At 40.0% G+C, this 14,914-nt stretch overlaps 1 non-coding gene across 1 annotated transcript; it reads right to left on the reverse strand.

Annotated features, from left to right (window-relative positions):
• Positions 1-3,059: 3,059 nt before the first annotated feature.
• On the reverse strand, positions 3,060-3,217 carry LOC141141745 (U1 spliceosomal RNA). The gene has a single exon (XR_012244197.1). It is a non-coding gene; the product is annotated as a U1 spliceosomal RNA (small nuclear RNA).
• Between the last annotated feature and the right edge of the window lie 11,697 nt (positions 3,218-14,914).

Consider the following 14,914-nt stretch of genomic DNA (forward strand, 5'->3'; position numbering starts at 1 on the left):
CACACGTGCGGTGACGTCAGACGCCGCACGTGTGTTGGGGGGCATAAGAGCGCCGGCTTCCCAGGCCGCACCAGCGCCCAGGGACTTCTAGGACATGGATTCATCTTTATCATCTCTATCTGGTACGTTCTATATTTTACAAACTGGATGTCTACTTAGACACCTACTGGCTTGTCATCTCACTTGTCTATCCTTTTATCCAGTACTCCGAATGCAGCAACATAGTCAGATGTAATTTGATGCTTATCATCCGATTGATGACTGCACTATTCTTGCTGGTAAGCGCTGCCTATTTTATCCTGCAGTAGCTCCTATTATCTATACTTCTTCAATATACTACTGCTGGGCATATATATACTTTTGCATCTGAATATTCAATCCTTTTTTATTATATTATTATTTTTTTATGTCTGTTATTCATAGGTACTCCATATTTGGACCCCTTTTGTGATAAGAAGCAATTGCTACGTCACAAACTCAGTGTGTTCCCATGTCCTATACATATTTTCTTTAAACATCAATTGTAAGTTTTCAGACATTTTTTCAACTATACTATGGGTCTATCCCTTTATATCCCAAATCTAGGAATTATTATAACCATTACACTCCATTTTCCCTTTTTATAGAAAACCAATTTTGCCAGGTCCTCCTCTTTGCCCCCTGCAGCCTCTTAAAGTGCCCTGCGTTCGGGTGACCGCTCCTGGAGTTCCGTGTGTTCATCCCTGGTGACGTACAGGTAGCCTCCTTGTTCCATCCTGCGGGTTTTCCAGCCTGGCGGGGGACGGGGGGAGGGTGGTGCCATGCTCCCTTTTTGGTGGGATGCGATGCCCCGTTGATGCGTTTTAGGCTTATGGGTGAGGGTTCATGCATGACAGCCCGCAAATATACTAATAACAATATTACTGTTTATTTTCACCACCTTTTTTGGTTTATAGATGCTGGATCTATGTTATATATGGTACTGATTGTTAATATTTTGTTTCATAGATTGTATAGTAGCGCTTTCAGACATAAACACCTGTCCCTGAAGAAGCCGTATCCGGCGAAACATGTAGGACTTCCATTACATATGTCTACGGAACTGGCCGTTACATTCTTTTGGCTGATTCCCGTAATATGTCGCTACAAATGTTTTTAATTGTCTGAATAATGCACACCTCTCTGTCTCTTTTTTATGAATTTACTCAATAAAATGTTCATGTTTTTTATCTAAACCAGTTTGTGTATTTTCTGGCACCGCTATAATCCCTGCAATCCTCCCCCCCTCCCCTATACGTGTTTTTTCAATATTGGGATGAGGTGCTGTATTACATTGAGGACCACCCAACCATCTCCTTTTTATAAATCTGACACTTGTTCTACAACCAGATAAACTTAATTATTCCCAAAATTCCTATATGTTCATTAAAGTGATTTATAACTGGTTTTGTCCAATTAAAAACACCTGTATAGAGACAGTCTGGCACCCAGCTGTGTTATCCAACTCTCCTTATCTTCATAAGATTTAACTAAGTTCAAGAATGACAGATTTATGACATTTGGGAAAATGAACTTTCAATAACCCCACCAGATGTGTTATATGTCTCACTATATGTATGTATTTTAACAGTTTTAATGAGGGCACAAGCAGACCTTTGTTTGACCTTGTCAAACTTAATTTAATGTACTGTACATAACTTTAATTATTTCTAAACCACCTGTTTTCATATCTTTATCTGTCTGATTTATATGCATTTCAGACTTGAGACAATTCTATATTACTTGAATCTATCCTAATTAACTTTCACCCAGTAGACTATCTTAATACATTTTCGAGAACACCTGTGTACAAGTACTTGTCATAAAGCAGAGGTCATTTAAAGTTCAACACTTAAAAATGAAGACTTTCTAAATCTGGAAAACACAGTATACATTATTAAAGATTAATAATTGTTGCTTTACTTATTGAATAATAATATTGATAAAACCACTACTATATAATAATAATAATAATAATAATAATAATAATAATAATAATAATTATCAATAAAATATATGCAAATCAATATATATAATATGAAATACATTGGCTAATATGAGATTCTACAACAGTGAACAGCATTGTTATACATTGCAATCTAAAATTACATTTTACCTTACAATAATATAAAAAATTGGTAAAGTTGACATCTATGCTCTTGATTCATGGGAATTGTGAATTTTAATGATAGGTCAGTTTTAATTATACTAGACTGGAAGGGAACGGTGTTGCAACCAAGGCAATGCTGCATTTTTGTGCTACTGCACAGATGGGAAACATGAGTTTCTGAGCCAGAAGTTCCACCTGAACACTCTATAAACTCACAGTTCTGAATTGTAAAAATGAATTGTAAAAATTCTGTAAAAAAGTTGCTTGTACTGTAAGAATGGCAGCAGGGAGTTGAGTTCCTGAAAGAACAGATTAAGATTAAGCACTGAAAGAACAGATTAATCTCCGTCTGGCAGTACAAGTATAGTCCTGGTTGGATGTGGGAGAGAGAGATCGTACAATCAGGTAAAGACCACCAATGCAGCACAGGGAGGAAGGCTAACAGCACTCTTACTGGCCAGCAATGCAATGATGTTGGACATTAACAGCACCCACACTGCCCAGCAATGCAAGAGAGGGTTTAACAGCACTCTTGCTGACCAGCAATGCAAGGTGGGGAAGGTTAACACCACTGCTACTATACAGCAATTCAAGGAGGGGTTAACAGAATTGCCACTGACCAGCAATGCGAGTGGTGGAGTTAACACCCCTGTCACTGATCGCTAGTGAAGGAGATTTCTATTGCAGCCACTGACATCAGTGTTGTGGGCTATGATTATGGCTGAGGCCTATTTATGCACCCACCGATGCATGCCATTGGTTGTTTTTTTTCTCTCTCGCTTGTAATTTTGGTAATATGCTGATGGGCTAAATCGAGGGGTGCAGGAGGGGCCGCAGTGAGTGAATTCTGTTTTGACTTAAAGCAGACCTTCAGTCATTTTTGTAACTTTCCATCTAGTAAATCTTCTGCCTTTGTTGTTTTTTTTTTTTTTAAGCGCAAATGCAGTCCCCCACTACCACAAATTATGCAGTCGAGTTTCCCACATCTGGGGAAATCGCAGGGGTCAGCACAGGCAGAGTGCAATGGCCGAGCCTCTCCCTGGGAGAACCACCTTCATGATCATGGTATCTCCCCTGCCAGGTAAGTATTGCCCTTGTTGTTTTAACTTTGGATAATAAAGAGAGCCAATGAGAGCTGCAGGGCTGCAGAGCAGGAGGTGTTCCTCTGTGTGTCTGTGTAAATTCAGGAAATGAAATGGTAGCAGCTTTAGCTGCCCACAGTTAAAATGGATGCAGTCAGACTCAGTGGAAGGAAATTTCTGCAGCATATTTGGCAAGTACAGAATCACAGTATATATAAAATAATATGCAAAGTGGTTGGAGGGAAGCTTCAGAATGGTAAAGATGGTTTTATTACAAATTATGTGAGCAGACTGCAGTTCCTCATTAAATATACAAAGCAGCAAGAGTTCCTAAAGCTCTTAGATCCACAGTTATTGTTAATGTTGCTTATGCTTATGTTAATGGTGGAACCAACACTTGTGTGAACCACACTATAGTCATTTGAAAAAAGCTTAATGTTTATTGAAGATATTGAGAGATAAAAGCTTGAACAGAACAAGTTCCAGAGGTGTGTGACAACAAAAGTTGACCTGCATAACACGCCACTGATAATAGTCCGGGATGTGTCTCAATAGATGGAGGATCACAGCGATGGTAAGGACAGCCAGTGTTCCGTCAGTTTAGGCAACCTGTCAAAACTTGTAACGGAAGTGACGTCCCGTCATGGCCATCTTGATACACCCCGCACTCAGCTGCAGTAAGCCTGCAGTCTGAAGTCACCAAGCGGACATCTTTTTACACCCACCAAAGTCTTGCATTTCATACTTATTTTTACCACTAAAGGTAAGCTTATAGTGAAATATAGTATTTAGAAGTCCATGACACTGTTTTGATGTTGAATTTTAAAAACAGCGGCCTTCTGTCAGATTAGCAAACGTGTGAGATCAACAGGCTTGCCGCTGCTTTTAAAATTCAACATCAAAACAGTAAGTGTGATATTCTTGCGGTGGGTGTAAAAAGATATCCGCTTGGTGACTTCAGACTGTAGGCTTAGTGTGGGCGAGTGCGGGGTGTACCAAGATTGCTGTGGGGGGGAGGCTAGTAATTCAAATGAGGGGCAGTCCTTGTCTGGCCACTAGCGATGACGTCACTTGCTATGCCGGAACTGCCAGGGCGGGAGCTGCTGGTGGAACGCACACCTCACAGTGCCTCGAAAGCAATCTGGTTGTGATGGTCTTGTCACAATGATGACATGTTTCGCACGCCTGCGCTTTGTCAAGTCATGTGACAGGACGGACCAAAAGGAATTTAAGAGCCTGGACACCAGATGTGGGAGAGGCCGAGGAATTATTGACATGTCTCGGACCCTTACCTTTGAAGAAAGCTCTATAATTAATGATTAATATCAGTTCAAGACATAGCAACTCAGGGTATGATTAAACAACTACTGATTACAATTAATTAGTTGGAGGATTAAAACCAGTGCATAATTAATTAAAATACATAATAATTAGTACATGTACAATAAAAAAATGTCATTAATTAGTGATTCCTAGACCTAGGAATCACTCCACGAGGTCTACATATTAAAAAGCAATGTCATTTTTTTAGACCCTGACCATAAAAAAGATTGGGAGTTGCTGGCTGAATTTTGTACCACAAAGTGGATCAAATTTATCATACAACGAAGGAAAAGGAAACTTGAAACAGTTCAAACTCGGGTCCAGAATAGTGAAGCAGACGGTAGAAAAGTACAATGCCTTGTCTCTTTATGGAAAATGGCACGAAGTGTTAACCAAAAATTTCCAAAAGAATGAGGATAAATTAGTGGGTAAAAAAACCCCAAAAAATTGATATTGAGGTTTATAAAAGAGGTAGGGTTTTTTGAAACGTATTAATTCTGTAGCTAATTCTCAAACAGATTCTTATACTGTAATTCAATGTAATAATAATAATATTCCTAAGAAATCTAACAGTAAAGGGTCCCTTCAGAAACCTCAACATAATACTTACATCAACAATAAAAAATTGACTCATCAAGCTACCCTCCCAATACCACATACTCATCATATACAAAATAACTCAGGAGGAACCCCAATCAATACCGTGGGTGACAAGCTATTACATAATAAGGCAATATCACCACCCCTAGTAGGTATAGGTTTAGAAAATATGTTTTCAAATAATTTCTTCTATAATCCCCAGGAATCCTTCAACAACGTGTCCCAGTCACCTTCTCCTAAGAGCAGTGACACTCTTTCCACCAAAACAAGTTTAGTCCTTTCACCATTGTTTAATATACCCATCTCCAAACGATATAGCCCCCTAACACGAGACTGAGAAACCTTCAGCAAAGGCTTCTCCAAAATAATCCCACTCAGTTTTGTGAAGTAAATTTGATACCAGTATCTCCAACCTCTGAAAATATTCCGGGGAATTCTTTTTTAGTACAGTCTCCAAAAAGTGTAGTAAAGAAAAAAACTGAAAAAATAAAACTATCAGAGGGAGAAGAGGAGGATAAGTGATCAAGATTAAACAACAAAAAAGAAAGTAAAGAGAGCAACTAGAAGCCACAGAGAGTACGATCAAAATCTTTAATTTACCAGCTTATAGTCTCAATGGAGCAGAAATGTCCCTGCTCAAGAAAGGGCTAAGCTTTGCCCCTTCCAGGGGTCCCAATCAATTTGGACTGTTTAAAGATTTACATAATTTTATTTGTTTACTAACACTTAAACGTCACTTTGCCAAAACACAGAATATTAGCGATACAAGTAATACCCAGGCAGGAGAAGCCAGTCAAGCAGGAACTTCTACTGGCACATTGGATATTCCAGAGGCCTCAATTAATGATCCCGATTTGGTTCAAATATTGGGTGATTTGTGAGAGGAAGGCTACACTGATACTCAACCAACAGATTGGCCATCAAACATACTGGTCTCAAACCTAAATCCTCTTTTTTTCCAATTAAATCAAAAGGAGTATATCAGGAGTTTGTAACAATTTGTAAGGAGAAAGGAATAAAAAGCCCTAAAAGAGATAGAAACAAATGCTAACATAATTATAAAATTAGCCGACAAAGGAGGAAGTATAGTGGTCCAGGATAAAAAAAAGATTACTTAATGGAAGCAAATCGTCTCCTCTCAGATAACAACACTTATATATAAAATTAAAGAAGAACCCCTTACCTGAGTATCTGCAATCACTAAAGACATTTATTAATAAAGCCTTCGATGACGGTGTGTTAGACAAAAAAGAGAAACAGTTCCTATTACCAAACATTAATAGTACTCCATACTTTCATCACCTCTCGAAGATTCACACATCCCTGTTCCATCCTCCTGGACATCCGATTGTTGCTAGCAATAACAGCTTTATCAGTGGGCTTTCACAGTACATTTTTTCCTTCAGCCCATTGTATCTAATCTCCCTGCCTTTATTAGAGATTCTTCTAGCCATGTCTTGGACACATTACAACACTACAAATGGGAATAAGGTTATCTGTGGGCTTCTTTAGACGTGTGTTCATTATATACCATACGCAGTAGGTCTAAGGGCTTTACAATACTTCCTTTACAAAGACCTAATGGTCAATTCACGGTAGGCTCAATTCATGATTGAGGGTACAGAATTTTGCCTGCAACACAATTATTTTACCTTTTTAGACCAGTTTTATCTCCAGTTCCAGGGTACTGCGATGGGGGAAAATTTTGTCCCTTGTTATGCCAACATTGCAATGGGATACTGGGAGGAGTTTTCAATTTGGAACAACAATCCCTTTGCCCGACACATCATGTACTACAGCAGGTACATTAATGATGTCCTAATCATCTGGCATTGTACAATTTAACAATTTTCCTCCTTTGTGTCCCATTGCAATGGCAATGACCTCGGTTTGAAGTTCACCCATGTTATAGACCCAATCAAACTTTTTTGGGATCTAGAATTATTACACAAACATGGCAACATCATTTCCTTGAATCACTGCAAACCAACCTGTGGTAATTCTTATTTGCACTACTCAAGTTGTCATCATCCCTCATGGGGTAAAAATATTCCAAGAAGCCAGTTTTGGAGATTACATTGAAACTGCACGAAACGAGAAGATTACGACAAGCAAGATCAGACCTTAGTCCAAAAATTTCTGGAAAAAGGTTTTTTAAAACCCTTATTGACTGAGGCTTTCCAGAAACATGCCTCTTCCAGACCATATACCTCCAATAAAGATGGTAAGACTGAGGGTAAAAATACAGTTAGGAATATCACAGGTTACAAGATAAATATAAAAAGATGTCCCAGGCTCTTCAGGAAACACTGGAACATCTTACAGTTAGATCCCAAGTTAACGAATATAATTCTCAGTGCTCCAGAAATTACGTTTAGAAGAGAAAAAACTCTTAAAAATACCATTGCCCCCAGTAAACTGAAATCTGTCAAAGAAATCTACACTACAGGCATCTGCTCTTACTTTGACTACATAACTGGGATATTCCAGTGTCGTAAGAGAGGGTGTCTTACTTGCCAGTTTATTATTCATGGAAATCCAATTTTTCGGATAAAAATGGCCAAATGTTTTAAATTAAGCAATTTATCACCTGCTCATCTGAGTTTGTGATATATCTCCTTTGTTGACCATGTAACTTACAATACGTTGGCCGTACTATACGTACCCTGCATAAACGGATGGATGAACATAGAAGGTTCATTAAGGGGGTTGTGACCATCATAGTGTCCCCCGACATTACCTGCTACATCACAATATGGACATCAAATGACTTGAGGTCATGACGATCAAGTACATTGCAGATAGGACCCTGACAGATAATGAGAAAATTGCCTTGCTCTGCAGGAAGGAGGTATTTTGGATTTTTAAGTTAAATACTTTGTCCCCTAATGGGTTAAATGGAGACTAATAACCTAATTTAACCAATTTATATACAAACAATCAATGTTAACTTGAGAATTATGATATGGTGTGTTGTAGCACAAATGTCATGATGTACTGCACCGAGGCCCGTACTGTCTTTTGGGTGTCCAACATTGGGAGTACAAGGGATACATGTGTGGTTGATAATAATATTAAGCTTTTGATTTTTGAGATAAATTTAGACAGTATTTTAAATCAAGCAATTGCTATTCTCCTGATAATTATTTTTAATTTGAATTGTTTTAATTAATCTTTTCATTTTTTTATTTTATATTTATTATTTATTTATATTTTTTTTATTATGTTATTTACATTTTTATTATAATTTTTTCATATTTTATTTATTATTCGTTATTCTCTATTTAGGAATTAATATGTTATATTCATTATTATCTTTCAATTTATTACACATGATTTTTTGGTAAATTTTTTGGTCATTAATTACATTTTTTTTATTGTACATGTATTAATTATTATGTATTTTAAGTAATTATCACTGTTTTTATTCCTCCAACTAATTCATTGTAATCAGTACCTGAATTGATGTAGTGCAAAATTGATTTGGTGCATAGTTGTTTAATCATACCCTGAGTTGCTATGTCTTGAGCTGATATTAATCATTAAATATAGAGCTTTCTTCAAAGGGAAGGGTCCGAGATGTGTCAATAATTCCTCTTAAATTCCTTTTGGTCCTTCCTGTCACATGACTTGACAAAGCGCAGGTGCACAAAACATGTCGTCATTGTGACAGGACCATCGCAACCAGCTTGCTTTCCAGGCGCTGGGAAGTGTGTGTTCCACCAGCGGCTCCTACCCCTGGCAGTTACGGCATAGTGAGTGACGTCGTTGCTAGTGGCTGGACAAAACTGCTCCTCGTTTGAATCACAGCTTGTCATTGTCCCAGCCTCCCACACCCCCCCCCCCCCGGTTTGGCTCCACTGTGGTTTACATAATGGCAGATCAGATCCTCCTGGTCACTGGGCGGTATCCATCTGGTCCGGCTGCCCATTACCATCGCTGTGATCCACCATCCATTGAGACACTTCCCGTACCATTCTCAGTGGAGTATTATGCAGGTCAGCTATTGTTGTCACATACCTCTGGCACTCGTTCTGTTCAAGGTTTTATCTCTCAATATCTTCAATAAACTTTAAGCTTTTTTCAAATGACTATAGTGTGGTTCACACATAAGCTTTCTTGAAACAATAACTGTGGATCTAGGCGCTTTAGGAACCCTTGCTGCTTTTTATATGTCATACAAGCCTCATTTTTAGAAAAGACATATAGACAGTGTGATATGCCTGAGTATCATAGAGGGGCTGGCAGTGACCATTTAAAAGTTTTGGATTTCTACTAATAGCAGCGGGGGGGGGGGCAGCTTTTTTACAGTTTAGAGGGGGGCAGATTACACAGCACAGGGACTGTGCTGTGTAATCTGCTTTTAAGGGACTGGGATATCATTTTTTTTTTTTTTTTTGTGTAACAAATACTTTAACTAATACATATACCTCATAAATATAAAAATTGTAACAGTTGTGATGTTGTAATATTAGATAGATTTTTTTTAAGATTATGTTATTCCTTATTTTTTTTGCAGACTTTGCAAGGTAAAAGGAAGTTCCATAAATGTTTAGTTTAAAGTTCTGTACATAATTCGGTCCATGCCATTTTTAAAAATTTTGTCATATCTCCCTCAAAATGTATACCTGACTCAAAGGGCCTGGTATGGCTGGATTAAAGTTGGATCCCGTTCATTGAAGTCGCATGGAAGTTGGACATGAAGTCGCAGGGCAAAGTTGGATCGGAAGTCGTGCGACTTCCATGTCGGTGCAGTGTGAAACCTGGCCTTAGAACTGGAAAAAATGTTTAATGTGTACTGTAAAAATTTTAAACACCAGTGTACAGCATGCAGTACATTTTAGATGCACACAATCCCTGTAATGTATTCCTACATCTTGGTAACTGTTTATACTGTATGCCCAAAACCATTTCAGAAGCAGCATAGTCATTCTACCAAAATAAATCCAAGGTACATTCCCCGAGGGTCTGGAAATTTTGTTTGCACATGATTGATTACACAAGCTGGAATAGGAATTCCATATTTGGGTCCTAGATACCCATCTGCAAAATGGGTAAAGCATCTGTAAGCAGCTTTCTTTAGACACCTGAGAGAGAAAAGTGCATTTGTTAATTTAAAAAAAAATGCATAACAAAGGGGCAGCAATAGACATTGGTATACAGAATCTAATTACTAAATTTGATGTGCCTCTCCAGTTCACCCTCATTAAATATTTTTTTTTTTAGTTCTGGCTGATCCACAAAGTTGCTGCTCTTCTTCTGATTTGGTGATGTGTGATTCCCTGAGATTTGTGAATTGACCTGAAGAAAGATAAGACAATTTAACTCTTTCCCCAAGGTCAAAACAAATCATAAAGCTTAGTTCACACTGCCGCGACTTGGGATCCAACTTGTGAGACCTTGTGAGTCGCATGACATGTGAAATCCCATGCTAGTCAATGAGAGCTGTCTTAATTAGCACTACCGAAGTTGCTCCCAGTTTAGAAAAGGTTCCTGCACTACTTTGATCTGACTTTGACAAGACTTCAATGCCACAGAGTGTAAAAGTCCTTTCAAAGTCACATCAGTTTTATCAAAGTCTGACTCCAAAGTTGCACTGAAAATTGCACAACTTTGGAGCCTGCCATGTGTGAACTGAGCCTAAGCCCTAATGCCCAATTTTGCAAGTTTGTCATTTGTTCATATAACTGTACTGTTTGTGTGTATATATATATATATATATATATATATATATATATATATATATATATATATATACATATACATATATATATATATATATATATATATATATATATATGTATATACACTCACCGGCCACTCTATTAGGTACACCTGTTCAATTGCTTGGTAGCACAAATTGCTAATCCATCCTGCCTTGTATCAATGGATCAGGCTGGTGGTGGTGGTGGTGGTGGTGGTGTATGGGTGTGGGGTATATTTTTTTTGCACACTTTGGGTCCCTTAGTACCAACTGAGCATCCTTTAAACACCATGGCCTGCCTAAGTATTGTTGCTGACCATGTCCATCCCTTTATGACTACAGTATACCCATCTTCTGATGGCTATTTCTAGTAGGATAATGCACCATGTCACAAAGCTCAAATCATCTTAAAATGGTTTCTTGAACATGACAATGACTTTATTGTACTCCAATGGCCTCCACAGTCACCAGATCTCAATCCAATACGGCACCTTTGGAATGTGATGGAATGGGAAATTCGCATCATGGATGTGCAGCCGACAAATCTGCAGCAACTGTGTGATGCTATCACATTAATATGGACCAAACTCTCTCAGAATGTTTTAAACATCTTGTTGAAGCTATGCCACGAAGAATTAGGGTGGTTCTGAAGGCAAAAGGGGGTCCAGGGTTTTTTTTATTTGTACTCATGCTAAAAAAAAATTATTTGGGGTTCATCTAGGGACAAAGGAACAGGAAACAGTAGAATCAGAAACATTGGGGTTGATTTACTTAACCACTTCCATACCAGGCAATTTCCCCCTTCCTGCTCATTTTTAGCTTTCAGAGCTGTCGCATTTTGAATGATAATTGCGCGGTCATGCAACACTGTACCCAAACAAAATGTTTATAATTTTTTTCCCACAAATAGAGCTTTCTTTTGGTGGTATTTGATCACCTCTGCAGTTTTTAATTTTTGCGCTATAAACAAAAAAATACTGACAATTTAAAAAAAATAAACTGATGGGCACTGATAGGCGGCGCTGACGACAATGATAGGTGGCACTGATGGCACTGAGTGGCGGCACTGATTGGCAATGATAGGCAGCACTGATGGGCACAGATGGACACTGATAGGTGGCACTGGATAGGCAGCACTGATGAGGAGCTACTGACAGGCATTACTTAGTGGCACTGATTTGCACTTCGATGGGGCACTGACAGGCATTACTGATGGGGCACTGATTGGCACTTTTTTGGGCACTGATTGGCACTGTTGTGGGCACTGATTGGCACTGTTATGGGCACTGACAGGAGTTTATTATAGGGACAGGCTGGCAGGTGTTGGGCACTGATTGGCAGCTGATATGCACCTTTGGATGGGAGCTGTGCTGATAATCAATGTGCTAATTATCAGTGCAGACCCCTCCTCAGACAGGGAGAGCCGCCGATTGGCTCTCCTTGTCAGCGTGCACTGAGGAAAGCAGTTTACCGGCACTTCCTGGTTCACGCGATGATCAGCTGATCACGTGATAAGAAGCCTCTGTCAGAGGTTTCATACCACGATCGGAGTTGAGGTGTGTGTCAGAATGACACACAGCACCTCCAATCGCCACGCTGGGCGCCCCTACGGGCACGCCCCCCATGGGCGTGCATCGGCTGTGTTATCCTGGGCATGTCATATGACGTCTGGTCAGGATATCACAACCACTTTGCAAGTGGTTAAACTGCTGCAAACAGAATCTGCTGCAACTGTGCATTGTAACCAATCAGCTTCTAACTTCAGCTTGTTCAATTAGGCTTTGACAATAAAACCTAGAGCTGATTGGTTACTATCCACAGCTGTACCAAATTCTTTGTGCACCAGTTTTAGTACATCTCCCCCATTGAGTTATGCTGTTGATGCACGTCGGCCCTCTGTAGTGTGTTGCTGGTGTTGACCGAGAGAGAGTGTCATTTAATTTAGATTGAGCAGGCAGGCGATTCAGTTAGCTGCAGTGTATTTAAAATATATATGCAGTCAGTCTCGTATATATATATCTATATATATCCACTGTATCCAGTTTAGCTAGATCTGACTGCAGGCTGTTCCTAGTGTACTTATTCTAATATACTGTCAGGCAGGCAGGTGATTCAGTGAGCTGCAGTACATAAAATATATTTATACAGTCTCCAACATATATATATATATCCACTGCATTCCAGTCTAGCCAAGTCTATATTTGACTGCAGGCCATTCCTGGTGTACGTTTTCAAATACACTTTCAGGCAGGCGATTCAGTGATCTGCAGTGCATAAAATATATATACAGTCTCCTACATAAAAATCCACTGCATTCTAGTCTAGCCAAGCCTATATCTGACTGCAGGCCATTCCTGGTGTACGTTTTCAAATACACTTTCAGGCAGGCAGGTGATTCAGTGATCTGCAGTGCATTAAATATATATACAGTCCCCTACATATATATCCACTGCATTCCAGTCTAGCCAAGCCTATATCTGACTGCAGGCCATTCCTGGTGTACATTTTCAAATACACTTTCAGGCAGGCAGGGAGGTGATTCAGTGATCTGCAGTGCATAAAATATATATACAGTCTCCTACATATATATATCCACTGCATTCCAGCCTAGCCAAGCCTATATCTGACTGCAGGCCATTCCTGGTGTACGTTTTCAAATATACTTTCAGGCAGGCAGGTGATTCAGTGATCTGCAGTGCATACAATATATATACAGTCTCCTACATATATATCCACTGCATTCTAGTCTAGCCAAGCCTATATATGACTGCAGGCCATTCCTGGTGTACGTTTTGAAATACACTTTCAGGCAGGCAGGCAGGTGATTCAGTGATCTGTAGTGCATAAAATATATATACGGTCTCCTACATATATATCCACTGCATTCTAGTCTAGCCAAGCCTATATATGACTGCAGGCCATTCCTGGTGTACTTTTTCTAGTAAACTTCAGGTGGTGTTTTGCTAATAAAATTTTACAGCATGTCTGGAAGGCCACCAAGGAGAGGCAGACGCTCACTGGCCACTAAAAGAGGGCAAGCAGGCTCTGTGTCTACAGCCAACAGTGCTGGTCATGAACATGGTGCATCCTCAGCACGTGGCCGTGGAGCATGCTTGTCCTTTTTTTCGGCAGCTGGCCGTGTTGATCCACAGCATGCAGAAGAGTTGGTAGAGTGGATAACTAAGCCGTCCTCATCCTCCTCATCCTCTGTCACCCAGGCTCAGAGTAGTTTGCCTGCCAGTAGTTTGCCTGCCTGCAGCTGCCAAAGTGGCCTATTCCATCTGCTCAATGTCATCAGTCACTCGTTCCCTAGCCCCACCATCATGCATATAGGAGTCCCTCGAACTGTTCGACCACAGTGTCGGGTACATGCTGCAGGAGGATGCGCAGCGCTTTAAAGGCTCCGATGATGGTTCCCAGGTTGAGGAAGGCAGTAATGTGTGCCCAGAGAGAGGGGTGTCCAAGAAGGACAAGAAACTGGCAGTCACGTTCCCCCAGCTGCATTATACTGCCAGGTTTGCTCCAGTGATGAGGAGGGAGGGGATGATGAGGTCACTGACTCTACGTGGGTGCCTGATAGAAGAGAGGAGGAGGAGGCACATTTCCAACGAGGCAGGATGCTCTCCAAGGGCCAGCTTAAGGGCAGCCACCCGACTGCATCACACCGCAGAGCTCCGCATGTGCAGGGCGCTGCTGACTCCCCGTGTATTTTGAAAAGTTCTTTGGTGTGGGCCTTTTTTGATACATGTGCAGCAGATTGCACAGTTGCTGTTTGCAACATATGTCTGAAGTGTATCAAGCATGGCCAAAACAGCAGCCGTTTGGGCACCACATGCTTGACTAGACATATGTCGACCTCCCATGCAGTCTGTTGACAACAGTACTTAAAAGACCCACACCAAAGAACAAGTTGGACCTCTACTTGCTCCTAATCAGCTGGGATCTCCAACCCCACTATACTTTCAATCCTCTCAGAAACCTGCACTGACAAGGAATGAAGGTGTAGAATTAGGTGTGCCAAGTACTTGCGGGCAATCTGCTATCACTACACCAACATCTGATTGTAGCAGGCAAATT

Source organism: Aquarana catesbeiana, linkage group LG04 (genome assembly GCF_042186555.1).
Source record: "Aquarana catesbeiana isolate 2022-GZ linkage group LG04, ASM4218655v1, whole genome shotgun sequence".
Classification (NCBI taxonomy): Eukaryota; Metazoa; Chordata; class Amphibia; order Anura; family Ranidae; genus Aquarana; species Aquarana catesbeiana.